This window comes from Saimiri boliviensis, chromosome 9 (genome assembly GCF_048565385.1).
Source record: "Saimiri boliviensis isolate mSaiBol1 chromosome 9, mSaiBol1.pri, whole genome shotgun sequence".
Taxonomy (NCBI): domain Eukaryota; kingdom Metazoa; phylum Chordata; class Mammalia; order Primates; family Cebidae; genus Saimiri; species Saimiri boliviensis.
The window spans coordinates 54,060,571-54,076,346 of record NC_133457.1 but is presented as its reverse complement, the minus strand read 5'-3'; the positions used below and the strand labels follow the sequence as shown (position 1 = coordinate 54,076,346).

At 45.8% G+C, this 15,776-nt stretch overlaps 1 long non-coding RNA gene across 1 annotated transcript in view; it reads right to left on the bottom strand.

Moving 5' to 3' along the window:
• Positions 1 to 8,602, bottom strand: part of LOC141585647 (uncharacterized) — a 293,847-nt gene extending 285,245 nt beyond the window's left edge. Inside the window, exon 1 of the long non-coding RNA XR_012519243.1 lies at positions 8,545 to 8,602. This is a non-coding gene — a long non-coding RNA (uncharacterized LOC141585647). The remainder of the gene's footprint in view (positions 1 to 8,544) is intronic.
• Positions 8,603 to 15,776: the final 7,174 nt, after the last annotated feature.

Here is a 15,776-nt window from a genome sequence, read left to right as displayed (position 1 = left end):
CCTATGTAGAATCTCCTTTTCTCTTCAGGTTTCTTCTCTGCACTCAGTGTAGAAGACCTCTGGAGTTGGGGTGGGCACTGAGCTCTCAAGGGCAGTGCAGATGCTGGGAGCTAGTTCTGGTGACTGCACAGGGGAACAAGAACCCAAGCATTGAGTCCAACCTCACTGGAGAAATGAGGATCAAACTCCAAATCTGGAGGACCAAGAGCCTGAGAAAAATAAGCCTTTGATATTGAGCCCAGAGTTCGAAACGAAGAAAAAGGATTTAATCTAGGTTAAAATAGTTTGGGAACAGGGGAGGAAGATCCCAAGGGATGGCTGGAATACCAGAGTGGTTCACAGGCTGCTTTCCAGGCCAAGGGGAGACCAAGGTGAGGCAGTCAAGCTGTGCTCAGGGCCAGAGAAGGCAGTCACTGGGGCTTTTATCATACAGCCCCTCACTGAACAATCGGATACCCTAGAATCCATATTGACGTCAGCAACACTGAAAAATTTTATTGATATTTTACTGAATACTGAAATATTTCACTTTAATTATATTAATTTCTCCAAGATCACTACATTTTTAATGTGTTTTTATTATGCCTTGGGGTCATTTCCCCTATAAGAACTATTCTAATTTTATAATTAAAAAGGGAATTAACATTCTGAATTTAAAATATGGATTTATCAAAGTTAACTTTTCTGGATCAAAATTATACTATAAAAAGGCAGGCATTTAGAGACTTAGAGTGTGGACTATGTATGTTACACAGGAATTTTTTTTCCTTTCACCTGACTTAAATGTAACTAACTTTAACTGACCAATGCTGGGAAATATCTCAGCCTGTGGATTCCTGGTCAGGATTCCAGTGTGGCTCGTGGCAAACGTGAGCAGGTTGCCTCGGATCTGGCTGCAGAGCACACGCAGGTGAAGTGGCTGCCTTTCCTGGCAGTCAGGAGGTGAAAGCTGTCGCTGGATTCTGATACCTCAGCCCCACGCTGACAAACAACACACTAATAGGCAAAGAACTAGACGATTCTATCTAGGAACCCAGCACGTCTCCTGGCAGAGTGGCAGGAAGGTTCAGCTTCCAAATAACAAAGTTTTGTCAGAGCCAGAAGCCCAACATCCCCCTGCCTAGATGGACGCTCATGGTTTTCTAACTCCTCTCATCAAGTCAACCTTTCCCTCTAGGAGCAGCCTGTAAGCCACGTGTGAGCTGGGCTGGACTTGGCAGTTCTAGAAGAAACCCCTGTTGTGATCCGGTTCTGCTGCCAAAGACTGGGTCTTGTTATGGAGTTTCCACTACGTGCTGGGTGCTGTGCTAGCCATGGTGGAAGACACTGGATTCACACTTTAGACTCAAAGAAACTGAACTGGTACTCCAAAAGATGAAGTGACTTTCCCCAAACAAACCACACCAGTGGGGAAGCAGAATCAGATTCAAACCCAGATTTGTCCAGCTTCAAATTCCACACACTTTCCACTCCACTAAGCAGCTTCCTTTCCAGAAGCTACAGGTCTTCTGAGTGAAGACTCTACATGCTGTCACTTCCCCGTCAGGAGCAGCGGTCCTCTGCAGACCCTTGTCCTGGTATCTTGGTTCCACCTTTGTAACACATGAGCTAAGGCTTCTTGCGTCCAGCACAATGGGGGAAAAAGGATACAGAGCAATTGCCTTCTCCTGAGAACCAGAGCTCAGTCCCTAACACCGCTGAGCCCCCAGGCTCTGCACGCTGCCCAGTGAGTCTGAAAGAACATCGTTGAAAACTCTGCCTTGCCACTCATACAAATCGTTTTTACATGAACTTGTGGTCATTTGCTTTCCTCACTCATCTTGAATGTGTTCAAAGAGCCACAAACATCTCGACGCTTACGAAAATGAGATTATCCAGATGCCTTTGCAGACCTTACAAACGGCCAGTGCTGTGCAGCAGAAATGCAGAGAAAATCTCCTCTCCCACTTGGGACTGGCTGGTTGCAAATGGAGCCAGGAAAAATGGCCACATGTACACTAATTCCTGCTAAAGATGGCTTTATCTCTGTGCTTAAAATTTTTATTTTTAAAAATCTTCTATATCAAACATTGATTTTTTTTCAATGATGATCAAAGACTGATGTTTGGTGCTTAATATATGGTAATTAATTTGGAGAAAAAAAAACCAACGGGGTATAGTGAACTACAGAAAAGATGAGGGGTGAGGATGATTAGTTTTGTGTTCTTTCGGGGTCAGTGAAGAGAAGCAGCTTGTTCTTGTACACTTAAGGCAGGAGTTGGGAGAGATGAGGTGAGAAGAACAGGAAGGCAAATAGACACAAAGAGCTTCATGAAAGAGATGAAACTCCAGCTTATCTCCAGGATTACGGACAGATGCTTTGGTGGAGATGCAAGAAGGCAGCAGTTGGAAATGCCTTGACCAAGAACACAGGGTCAGAAATGGGGAGGGCACATGGGGAACTGACTCATAGATCATTTCAACAGGAGTTGGAGGCTGAAAAACAGTCATGGTGGGAAAGAATGCAGGGACCCTGGCGGTCCTTGAATACCAGGCTGAGAAAGCCTGGACTTTCATCTTTGAAGCAAAAGGAAGCATCAGAATTATTATTATCATTATTATTTGAGACAGAGTCTTGCTCTGTCACCCAGGCTGGAGTACAGGAGCGTAATCTCAGCTCACTGCAACCTCCGCTTCCCAGGTTCAAGCAATTCTCCTGCCTCAGCCTCCCAAGTAGCTGGGATTTCAGGCACGTGCCACCACATCTGGCTAATTTTTGTATTTTTAGTAGAGACAGGGTGTCACCATGTTGGCCAGGCTGGTCTCAAACTCCTGACCTTGTGATCCACCCTCCTTGGCCTCCCAAAGTGCTGGGATTACAGGCATTAGCCACCACAACCAGCTGCATCAGAATTCTTTAAGCAAAGGTGTGACACAATGAGAGTAGAGAAAAATAGAAGATTATCTGTGTGGTAAAAAAGAAGGATAAATTGGAACACAAATTCTTAGTGTATTCAGCTATTGTATTTTGTCTTCTTTCATAAAAGAGTTGAGGCTTCCAATCTGCTGCTCTGGTCCAGGGGTTAGCAGAGGAACGGAAGCCCTCCACCCCTTCTGTGCCCAGATGTTTTCTGCCTGTGGTTGGAGGAATGACAGAGCCCATGAAAGCCTGGAGCCAGCCGGAGCCTCGCATCCTTCCTGCCCGTGGTTGATTCATCTCCACTCTCCTCTGGCCAACCTACAAGACCTGCTGAAGCTGCTTCCCATCCAGCCCACACTCTGCCTTCCCATCTCTGCTTCTGGCTGCCCGCCGCTGCCTCTGATTCCTGAATACAGTCACGTTGCTTCAGGTCTTGCTGCTGTGTCCTTGAGTCTCCCGCAGCTCTGGTTTTGGCGGGCCTGCTTCACAATCTGCCGCAGTATAAACCGGCATCCCAGCAGCAGCCATTTCCACCACAGGCCCCACCGGCCAGCAGGAGGCAGGGCCTCTCCAGGGCCAGCTGTGGGGATTTGGAGCTGCTTGGGAAGGACCTGCAGAGTACCGTGTGAGGGAGAGCACACGTCCCAAATGGGAAAGGCAGGGAAGTTGTTGGTCTTGAGAATCCTCCCGGCTCTTCAGGGACAGCCTCTCCCCCTTCAGATGATGTTACCTGGACTAGGTGCTAATCTTAGGCCACATGCTCACATGGGCAAGACATTTGGTCTCATCATCTCCTTTATTTTCATAAAACACGAGCATCATTACTAAGTTAAGCCCCGAGATCCCTGGGGGACAGAAACAATCCCAGTCAATGTGGGTCTCTTCCAACCTTACCCCAGCAAGGTTGTGAAGTTTTCTTACATAGTGCTAGGGTAACAGAAAGAGCGGGAGAAATATTCCTGTATTTCTGCTGGCACCTTATGCCCATCTGGTCATTGGTCATTTGTCCATTCAGGTTGCTTCAGGTCAGCTCCGATTCCTGACCATAAGGCCTCTTCGGGTCCATCTATCTCACAGCTACTGTCATACCTCTCTCCATACTAGACCATGTGAGGCCGAGACACTCATAAAGCTAGACCCCCAAGTTCCATCATACACCTGGAGCCATTTCCTCTCCGGGATTCAGTTGCCTCAGTAGGGTTCTTCCCAGGTGTGGGTACAAGATTTCTCTCCCTTGGACTCCCAAACATATTTTTCCCTCTTTGGCCCACAGCTTTCTCAGGAGGTGTGTCCACTGATCCCTTGGGAAGCAGACCCTGAAATGGAGTTAGGAGTGTAAGAGGTTGAGTGATGGGGAGGGAGGACATGTATAAAGATAAGATAAAAGGGAGAGGAAGGAGGATTGGGCAGGGAAGCTTCAGTCTGCCAGGAAGAGCTAACAAAGTCTTCACCAACACAGTCAGGAGGACCCGAGCAAAGACCGCTCACTGCACTGGGCACAATGGCCAGGTCCTAGTGTCCCACCCTTGCTCTATCATCCCTGGCTGGAACTTCCTAGGGAAAGTGTAGGCTTGGCCCAAATGCTGCAGCGAATCCTGAAGCATTGCATCTACAGGCTGTGATCCAGCTGCACTCCTCCCAGCCGACTGACAGGTTCTTTCCAGAAAAGAGAAGCCAGCAGCGCATTTTCATGGCTTCATAGGAGCCTCTCACACCTGCACACTCTGCTTTCTCTCCAGCCCCCAACCCAGCCCAGGATGAGGAATCTTAGTCTGCTCTTGGTGGTGGAGGGCACTTGCTATAAACCACTTCATAGCTCCTAGAGCTCTTTCTGGGCCGCCCAAGGACTATGCCTTTGAAATCCAGAAGCCAAAAGTGAATCTTGGTTTCTCCACATTATGAAACCTCTCCCATTCAAAAGTAAACTCAGAATAGCCTAGGTTTACTGGAGAAAGGCCATGGGAAAGGGAACCCAGTAAGACTAGAGAATAGGCATTAATTTTTGAAATATTATGCCACCATATGTTTTCACTTAGAGAATCGTTGTGTCTTTACAACAGAAATTCACTTCTCATTCTTCCAAATGCTTCTCTCCCCTTCAACAAGATAAGAGCTCTTCCTCCATTTCAGCACCTGGTTAGGCAAACCATGTTCTGGCCATGGAGGTAACACAGCCTCTAGGATCTCCAAAGACCATCAGGCAAGCTGAAATACACACTGGGCTCTCTCCAACCGCCATGCTGGGGCCTTTTCCAGGAACCTTTCTATTCCCCCAGCACTAGCTCCTTCCTCAAGTGACCGATAAAGAATAAATCAAAAAGGTTTACATTGTACTTACACATGGAAGTCACTGTTCTCAGCTCTATAATAACTCACTTAAGCTCCACAGAAACCTCATGAGACAGGTAATACTATTATTCCCATTTAACAGACGAAGAAAATGAAGCACAATGAGGTCAAGTATCTTCCTTGAAGCCACACAGTCACAAACAGGCGGGACCAAGATTCAAACCCAGCGAGTCTTCCTGGCCCCAGAGCCAGAATGCCAAATTTCTACAGTCAGTGCATTGCTATCAGGAGCTTAACTTAAAAGGGAGCAGTAATTTGGGGTGAAAGGAGCTGATCCAGACACACAGATGCCAGAGCAGCACAGAGCCACAGCTCTCTGGCACCTGGGAAAAACAATTCCCTCAACTTACACGGGGAGAAATGGGGGCCTAGAGTGACCAAGTAATGAAGCTGGTGGTGAGTAAAGGCTGGAAGCAAACCCATCTTTTCTGACTTTAATGCTAACAACCTGTCATCATCACCGGGGGAAGAAATTGCTCATGGCTTGTGCCTCAGAGTGGAGGGCTAGCCTCATCCTTGGTGGCATTTGTCAAAGTCATATTTGCGATGCTTGAAGTAGCAGAGAGGCATTTAACTGATCACACAGAACAGTAAAGAAGCAGCATCACTATGAATGAGGCAGTCTCACATCTTTCCAGGAAAAACCTAAGCCCCTACTCACTGTTTATGATGAGAAGCCATCTATAGAATCTATTTTATGTGTAGCACATCCTACAGTTGAGGATGTTACCTTTTGAGAAAGTGACTTATTCCTTCCACAAGTATTTGAGTACCTACTATATGCAAGGTACTAGAAAAACTTCCAGGGATGAAAACCACAGGGTGTCATTCAAGGGGCTTGCAGTCGTAAACAGGGAGTTATCACAATAAAGTAGAAACAGATGTTATCTCTGCTCTCACCTAATGATCATAGTAACTAACATTTGCAAGTTTGCAGAGCACTCACACATTTCTATCTGGAACACCATTCCATTCCTCACCTCCCTCTCCAGCAGAAAACTCCTGTTCACCCTGCAAAACACGCTCAAATGTCAACTCCTTTGTGTTGCCTGCTTTGACTGCCTACTTTGTCCCAACAAGGGATTCCTTTTTTCTTTCCTTTCTCCTGTCTTTACTCCCGTCCTCCTTTCCCTCAGTCTTCTTTCCTTCCCTGCTTTCCTAATGACAGTGAATTTTTTAGCAGTTTCCATGAGCTAAGCATTAGTGTTAACGCTTTATGGATATTAATGTATTTAGTCCTCACCACAGCCCTGTGGGAAGAATAAAGACACTCCACCATATTGCGGCACATGTGTCCGAGAAATTTAAATTTACACAGTATTTTCCAACTAGACAGCACTGTCACCAAAGTCTGCATGTGAGGATGGAAAGCTGTCTGCTGGACGCATGTGCTCTCACAAGACTGAGAGGGCCCTAACAGTCACACATGGGCCGATTCGGTCCGCCATGGACCCACCCAGCCCTAAGCCCCATGCCAGGCAGTGGCCCTTGTCTGGGCTCCCCACTCCTCCCCACCTGCATTCCTACCCCTCTTGGGGACCCCTCTGCCAAATGAACCACTTAGCAGTCCTCCTCCTGCACCCCCCGGGCCCCTCAGATGACCCGGCTTAGACTGGCTCTGAACGGAGACTCACCCTCTGCTATCCTTCCTGCAGGTCCAAGCTGTCTGCAGCTTTGTTCATCCACAGAGTGATTCCCCACCACGCTCCTTCACTACTCAGCACAGCTGAGCTCAGCCCAGCTGCAGAGAATAGAGGCACAGGCCCAAGTAGAAAAGGCCCAGGACGAGGACTCACAGAGACTTCAGAGGCTGCCCAGCCAAGCACACCTGGATTTGAAACCAAACACCTGGGCTCAAACCCCGGTTCCATCCCCTCCATGTGCCCTGAGCAAGTGACTGAACACCTTTAAGCCTCATCTCTCCAGAATGTGGGTTTACAATAATAGCTCTTACCTCACAAGGCTCTTGAGGAAAAATGAGATACTATAACTGCTTTGTAAACCAGGAAGTGCTATTGTATACATATTTAAGATACTCGCATAGCTATTATTGTGACATGTAATAGTATATATTGAGGTGTTAGAGCTTAAAGGTTAAATTGTAAATTCTGGAGCCAAGATGGCCAGGGTTCAAATCCTAGCTTAGCCACTTACTAGCTATGTGAACTTGGGCAAGTTAATTAACCTTTCTGAGCTTGAATTGAGTTTCCTCTTCTGTAGTGTTTCAAGAACACTAAATAGGTTTACCCATTTAAAGTAATTAAACAGTGCCAAGTCAGCACTCATACATGCCAGCTCTGACTAACGTAGGATTCAGAAAGATTAGTGTGTTATTATATGATTACAGTAACTAATATTTGAGAATGTACAGAGCATTTGCACATTTGTTTCTGAAAGCACAAAGCAAGCAATCACTTCTCACCCAGGGAAATTAACGGAGGCAGTGACACTTAGGCTGGGCAAAAAGAATAAAAAGATTTGGAGCCGGGCGCGGTGGCTCAAGCCTGTAATCCCAGCACTTTGGGAGGCTGAGGCGGGTGGATCACAAGGTCGAGAGATCGAGACCATCCTGGTCAACATGGTGAAACCCCGTCTCTACTAAAAATACAAAAAACTAGCTGGGCGTAGTGGCGCGTGCCTGTAATCCCAGCTACTCAGGAGGCTGAGGCAGGAGAATTGTCTGAACCCAGGAGGCGGAGGTTGCGGTGAGCAGAGATCGTGCCACTGCACTCCAGCCTGGGTAACAAGAGCGAAACTCCGTCTCAAAAAAAAAAAAAAAAAAAAAAAGATTTGGACTGGTGGGATGGAAGGTAGAGCTAAGGGTGAGCGGGCAGTGAAGGCAAGGATGAGTCCCGCCCACAGGATGTATCTCGGGAACCTCCAGCTGCTGGACGTTTCGGGAAAGATTCTTCATCTTTATTGTGGAATAGAATCACCTGGGAACTTCAAAAAAATGTGGGCACCCAGGTTCCATTCGATAGATTCTAAATTAATGGGTCTTAGATGGAACGTGGGCATTAATAATTTTTAAGTTTCTCAGTGTGGCCAGGTTTGAAGACCTCCATGCTACAGCAGCAGGTCTGAAATTCTGGCTGCATCAGAATTGCCTGGAAAACTTATTAAAACACAGATCTTTGGGCCCCATCCCCAGAGTTTTTGACTTAGTAGTTCTGGGGTATGGACCAAGAATGTAGCTGTTCAACAAGTTTCCAGGTATTTTAGTCTGTTTTCAGACTCCTATAAAGAACTACCTGAAACTGGGTGATTTATGAAGAAAAGACTTTTAATCTACTCACGGTTTCACAGACTTAACAGGAAGCATGGCTGGGAGGCCTCAGGAAACTTAGAATCAAGGCAGAAGGCAAAGCGGAAGCAGGCACCTTCATCACAATGAGAGTAGGGGAGAGAGAAAAAGGAGAAGCATTACCCTTTTAAACAATCAGGTCTCATGAGAATTCCATCACAAGACAGCACTAGGGGGGTGGCGCTAAACCATTAGCAACCATCCCTATGATCCAGTCACCTCCCACCAGGCCCCTCCTTCAACGCATGGGGATTATATTTCAACATGAGATTCAGGCAGGGACACAGAGCAAAACCATATCACCAGGTGATGCTGGTGATGCTGGTTGGGTTCCACACTTTGAGAACCCCTGAACTAGGGCACAGAATGCATAAAGAACAGACTGAGATGAGGCTTATTCCGTTGGCTCCTGGGTGTCTGTCATGCCAGCCTATGAAGTTTTAGGCTTTACTCTGTCGGTACTGGGATGTTGAGGGGATGCTCGGAGCTGTGTATTAGGAAAATAAACCTTGCAGCTAGATGATTGAGGGATAGGGAGGGAGGAAAATGAAGCCCAAGAATCCAGTTGGAAGGTTTGTAAGAGCGAACAGCCTAGACTCAGGAAAGTGCAGCCTGACGCAGAGCAGCCGGACTGAGTGAAGAAACAAAGGCGAGGAAGAGGAAGCAAATACTGGCAGAATTTCCGAGGTCAGATTCAGAAGACATAGTGGCAATGAGCAGTGAAGGAACAGCAGAGGGAAGAACTCTATGGTGCCCAGGTCTCAGGTCTGAAAAACAAGCGTGGGGTCAGGAGCAGGCCTATGGTGAGCAGTGACAGTGTGGTTTCTGATGCCTGCATTTGAGGACAGAGATGGCCCATGGGCTGTTCAAGCCCAGCGTTTAGTCTGGAACTCAAGACACTGTTACAAGGAGGGAATCATGAAAGCAATGGTGGGAATTAAGACATTAGGTCCAAGGACAGATCCTAGGGCCACCCAGCCCAGCCACCAGGGAGAAAAGGGACAAAATAAAAGCCAAGAGCCAAAGGAGAAGATTAAAGAGAACAAAGTATAAAATGCCACCAGGCATGACAATGATAACTGGAAAAAAATAAAAAATGAAAAAAAAAAAACAATGTAGTGAAAGTAAACTGTCAGGGAGAAAGGGCCGGTTCCAGTGTCAGAGCCCGCCTGTGCTGACTGAGGGCACAGCCTGTGACCCTGCACTGAGAGCCTGATGTAGGGCCCTTGGTTTCCCACTTGGCCTGTGAGCCAACAGTAGGGGCAATGCAAGCCCTGCCCTCGCTCTCCAGCAGCCCGTCTGCCATCCCGTAATACTCGGAGTGTGTTGAAAGCAAGGCCCCCGGGCCTGGCATTCATGGTTTTTGTCATCACCAAGCTCGGTCACCAGCAGCCGCTCATCTCACCAAACGCCTGTGCACTAAGGAACACATTTTCCATAAAATCCCAGATAGGGTAGAGAATAGCCAAAAACAGACTGCATGTGGTTTAAAGCTTGCCTGTTGTCACAGGTCTCACATGAGCCTCTGAAAGGAGACAAAGAAACACACAAAAGAATGCTGGAGGGACTGTATTCTCCCGCCATCTGCAGCTCACTCAGGCCCAAATCACTCAGGCAGGAGCTGCAGGACAATGAGCAGTGGGTATCGGAGCATGAAAAGTGGGCTTTGATGAGGGCCAGGGCACCATACAAATAACATGAGAAGTCTCACAAACAACCACAGGCCACTAAGATTAGTTGAAACTGCAAAGACAGCCAAGAAAGACCCAGGGAATTCTCCATCCCTTCCACCCTGAAACACAAATGGAGACTTCACCTACTCTCTGAATAAGGTCAGGCCACTTCTTCCACTTGATGGGTGAGATATTGTTTCGTCAGAAGCTTTGTTCTCCTCATGGGGCTCTATTTGCCACTCCTGACTTCTTAATGAGGGAAGTGACTCCAGAGAGGTAAGGGGCTGAAGAGTTTTAGGCAGTACTTACATGTCCTGCAAGGTGTTATGTTGCAAGCCCCCACCTCAAATAGCCCCTGAGAGGTTAAGAAGATAAAGCACCACGTGGAAAAACTAAGTGACGGGCCCAGGAGCTGCAGCAGGTACTTTGGTAGTAGGTACCTGTCTATACAGCCCACCCAGCTGCAGTGAGTTCAAGGGAAGACTCTGAGCTGGAAGAGGAAAGGGGAGGCCAGGCAGAGAAGACAGCATCTCTCCTTTGTGCATCTCTAGCATCCTTTCCCCGTCTTCTGGTAACAGCACCCTATCCTCCACCATGTGTTTTGCAGTGAAGCTGTCCTTCACTCCAGCTGGCTGTTGACCCAGGAATATCCAGACTATTTCACACCCCTTGCTGCAGTGATTGGTGCTGAGTTGGACATAGAACCCATCCCCAACCAGCAGGCATCAGATACTGACTCTTGTAGGAATTAGGGGGGAAATCTCTTTTTCTGCTGGGATGAAGAGCAGAGAGCAAGCCCAGAGCTGCTAGAGAGCTCATCTGAGAGGAAAAACAGTGAAAAAAGGTAGAGACATGCATTCCTAATTGGAAGGAAACCCAGCAAATCTACCCACGCTTAAAATAAACTCCATCCGTAAACTTTTTAGTTACATGAGCCAGGAAATTCCCTTTGGTTAATGAAGGTTGATAGCATTTCTGGCACTTGCACACAAAAAAATTCTGACCTTTACACCAAGAAAAAGTGTAAGCTCAGGCTTAAAAGCTCAAGCATTTCTCAACTCAAACTAAAGCACCCTGAGTCACTGTGAGAGTAAAATGCAATGGTATTTGTATATGCCCAGTGCGATCTCTGCCACACTCAAGAAATTCTGGACACCAGCCCTGTCCTCTGGATACTCACAGTCCCACAGGGTAGGCACACAAATTGCTACCAAAAAACTGGGGCATCATATGATAGGAGCACTAATAGAGATGTGAATAGGGTACTGGGAGCATGGAGGAAATGAGGGAGCACCTCGTGGCTGAGTGCAGAGAACACCTGCTTAATTAAATTGAACTGAACGGCACTTTGCCTGTCTATACCCATGAAATCATGACGTGTTTAAAGCCCCCGTCAGCTGGCAAGGTAGGAGAGGAGTGAGTGGAGAGCACCATTTATTGAATATCCACTATGCAGCATGTACTGTGTGCTAGATTTTTGTGTCCAATCCTCACAGCAACCTAATAAAGTAACTATAAGCATTATTATTGTATACAGGAGGAAGTCAGGACTCAGAAGGGTTCGGATTCCCCAAACAGAAAAATCCAGGGGAAGGTCTACCTTCAGGGATGGCTTTATCCAGGGACTCACCCAATGTTGTGAGACCCTGGTTTCTTTCTGTCACTCACTTCTGCCTTCCACAGTGGCTTCAGGACCCTCATCGTGGGGGTTCATAAAATGGACCCTAGAGCTTCAGGCTTCCTTCATCCCTTCATCCTTTCTGCGTGAAATAACTAGCAAGAGCATACCCCTACCCCATGGTCCCAAAAGGTACACTCCTGTGCCTTATTGTCTCTGATTGAATCACATGCTCATCCCTAAACTAATACCTGTGGCCAGAGAATATGATGCTTTCAGTGCCCAAGATAAGTAAAAACTTGATTTTTGGAGCTGAGACTCCCTCAAGTGCATATGGAGAGAGTGGAGTTGATAGTAGCTCCTCAGAAGGACATTGGGTAAATGGATACTGGATGATACTACAGTGAAGTTCAAGGCAAGTTTTTCCTTCCTTTCTTCTTCAACATACTTTACGAATATGATTCATGCAAATAGGTAGCCCTGGAAACGGTTGGAAACTCACAATTTTAAGTATTAAAGTAGCAGGTTACACTGGCTTTGGGTTCTCTAACAGTCGTGAAAAAGAATATGAAGGTAGTATATAAAACACAGGGCTATAACAACATCTCTATTTAATGCCAGTCTCCTAACATTTTATTTGGCATACCTGTCCATCAACCTTAAAATTTACACATACAGCAGAGCCTAGGGCAGTGGTCCTCAACCTAGCTGTACGTCAGAACCACTGTTGGGGCTTATATAAACACACAAACACCAGACCCAGCTTCTGAAGGTCCAGAATCAATACATCTATTCTAAGAACTCCTGGCCTACAGTTTGCTAACCCTGGCAGGAGCATCAGGGTTCACATGTTATTTGCTAAATCTGCAAATGACTGATTCATTCCCATTTATTCTAGACAAAGGCTGAGAAGCAAAGGATATTGACAAGATATTGACAAACGAAGCCACCACATTCAGTCAGAGTAATCACTATTTGATAGAGTTTGGGGCTGCCTGTCTCAAGCTTCACTCCTTTCCCCATCCTGAAATTCTCTCTGTATGTTCTTCTACAAACATGATCTTTGATCTTAGCATCTACACAAAAAGCTTCTGCTCACCAACCCCTAACCATTTAGTATGAAAACAAATAAAACTAGATCCTCCTGGCATACCCGACCCTGCCTTGTTTACCTGGGGAAACCAGTCCAAAAACAAAATTGCTGTTGAAGGAATGGTCACCAACAGTAACGAGATCACCAAATGTGTGGCCATTGTTTATATTTTAGAAAATACTATTTCCTGAGTGATTTTATTTAATTTATAGCAACCTCATAGAGTGAAGATAATGGGGATATTATCCCCTCATTATGTTTCTTCAGACTTTAAGATCCGAAAATAATTTCTTTCTCCTCCTCATCTGTTATGTACCTCTTCATTAGACGGTGAATATCAGATCTCCTGGGTATTTCCGTTTATGCCTTGGCTTAATTTACAAATATCCAAGACTAATTGAACACTTCGTTTTTGTAGCCAAATTGGCTAGGATTTGGGTATTATTCCTTCCCATCCTCAGTGTAATACCTGATCTTTTGTCTCAATAGTCTTATTTTGTATGTACTCTTTGTTACAACCTATAAAAGTCTTCTTTGGAAATAAATAATGTAAACATTATCGATAAATACAGGTATGTGTTGCTTATTTTTCATTTATTAAGCAGCCAGAGAAAACTTCTGCTTTAACTTAGTTCCAGACCTTCCCAGTGCCTTGGCTAACTGTTCATACCACGTGAGCTCTCAGCCCTGTATGGAGCCCAACAAAGCTTTCATTGACTTCCTTTCCCCTTTTTTCTGCAACTCCGATTTTCCTTTCTCCCTTTTCCAACTTGGGAGGTAAACTTTGCTCCAGAGGAAAACCCTGACCAAACACCTAATTTCCCTCTGCATCCTAAAGAGCCTCAGATCAAACAGAACAATTAACTCAGCAAACAATACCATTAGTCAAGCTCCCTCTGTACCCACCAGCCTGAAACGGAACAAATGCCGAACAAACACCTCTTGGAGCATATGGCGGTGGGGAATTGCAGGCAGAGATTTTATGGGCCTCTCAGCGGGCCTGCTCCAGCTTTTTGGGAACCAGACTATTTAGCATATGTCACTGTTCCCAGCTGCCTTGGGGCCTTGGCTGGGGACTACAGCCTTGTGTATACAAGTAACAGTGTTCAAAGTCAGTTACGGCTGGGACCGGCTTCCACAGCACTGCAAACCCAGAAGGTGCCCTGTTCAGGACTCAGGCTCCTTGGGCCTCACCAACAGAACCCAAAAGAGGAACACACGCCCAAGGGTAAGCTTCCCCTAGTTATCTGAGAGCCTGACACATCACTCACTTTTCCGTCTGGGAAACTTCTTGGTTACTTAGGCAGAAATGGAAATTCATTGAAAATTTAAATGTACCATAAGAAAAGTAGTCTTTACAGAAATCAGAGACTAAAATGACCTATTAAGGTATCTCGTCCACCCCCCATCAGCACGAGATTGGTCCATGAAGAGTTTCAATAGTTCATTTTTAAATAACTCCAACAATGCATTTTCCAACACAGAACTCCCCAAAAGAGACTGTTCTAATAGAATTCATTCTTAGGAAGTATACCCAAGTTCCATCCTCATTTCTCCATTTCATAAGCTGCTCCCTGGACCATCTGAAACGATTCCAATAGCTCTTGCTGCATTCTCTCTGTGAGGCACTTGGCTGTAGCAGCCTTATCATCATGTAGTTTGTAATTCTTTCTTATTTTGGAGAAAGGCTGACTGATAGATTTGAAATTTGCTAGGTACCTGTATGGTTAAAATATACACAGTCTCATAAAGCTGTGCCCTGTAGTAAAACAACCAGAAATCACAAGTTTAAACTGAAGCAGGCAGGAGGTAAACTAAAGCAGACAGAGGTGCAAAGCATGGGATCTGACCAGCCTGGGTTCAAATCCTGGTTCTGCTACCTGCTTGATGGTGTGTCCTTGATAGAGCTCTCTGGGCTTCTGTTTCCTTGTGTATAAAATGGGAAAAATATTACCTATCTCAGAACATTGTTGAGAAGATTAGGTGAAAGATCAAGTATCTGGCATAGAGTAACAACCATTAAGTAGCATCATCTTTTTTAAATTATAAAAGTGGCTTGGATGCTGAAAGGAAATACTGAGAGCAGAAAGTTAGGGTAATTCATTCACACCCGGAGTAGAAAGCCACAAACAAAATGAATGACCTCACTCATTCCTTTTTCCTCAACCAGCTGCATACATTTGCAGCACTAGGCTGGATCTCTCAGGAGAAATTAGTTAGGGAGATGAGATGTTCTCATATTAAGAGTTAAAAAACATATCCAGATGTGGCAGCTCACACCTGTAAATCCCAACACTTAGGGAGGCTGAGGCGAGAGGACCACTTGAGGCCGGGAGTTCAAGACTAGCCTAGGCTAAATAGCAAGACGCTGTCTCTACAAAAAATATTTTAAATTAACCAGGCATCGTGGCAGCTACTCAGGCATAGTCCCACTTACTCAGGAGGCTGAAGCAGGAGGATCACTTGAGCCCATGAGTTTGAGACTGCAGTGAGCTATGATTGCACTACCATACTTCGGCCTGGATGACAGAGTGAAATCCTGCCTCAAAAACTAAAAAAATAGTTAAACAACATGATAATGAGATAGTAAGGTAGAGTCCACTAAATGCCAGATAAGTGGAAAAAGGAAGGATGCAGGTTGTGAACTGAGCCCAGAGAGACTTCATCTGGACTTGTCAGGGCAAATCCAATGGCCTTCAAGCCAGAGGTCTACTCAGAGCCCTTGGCGCTCACTTCTAGGGACAGTCTCTAGTGCAGCATCGGGATATTTAGTCTATAGGAAAATATAAAAATGGTATTAGATTGTTTATTTAATCAAATGATCAGCCCAACTTACCTCA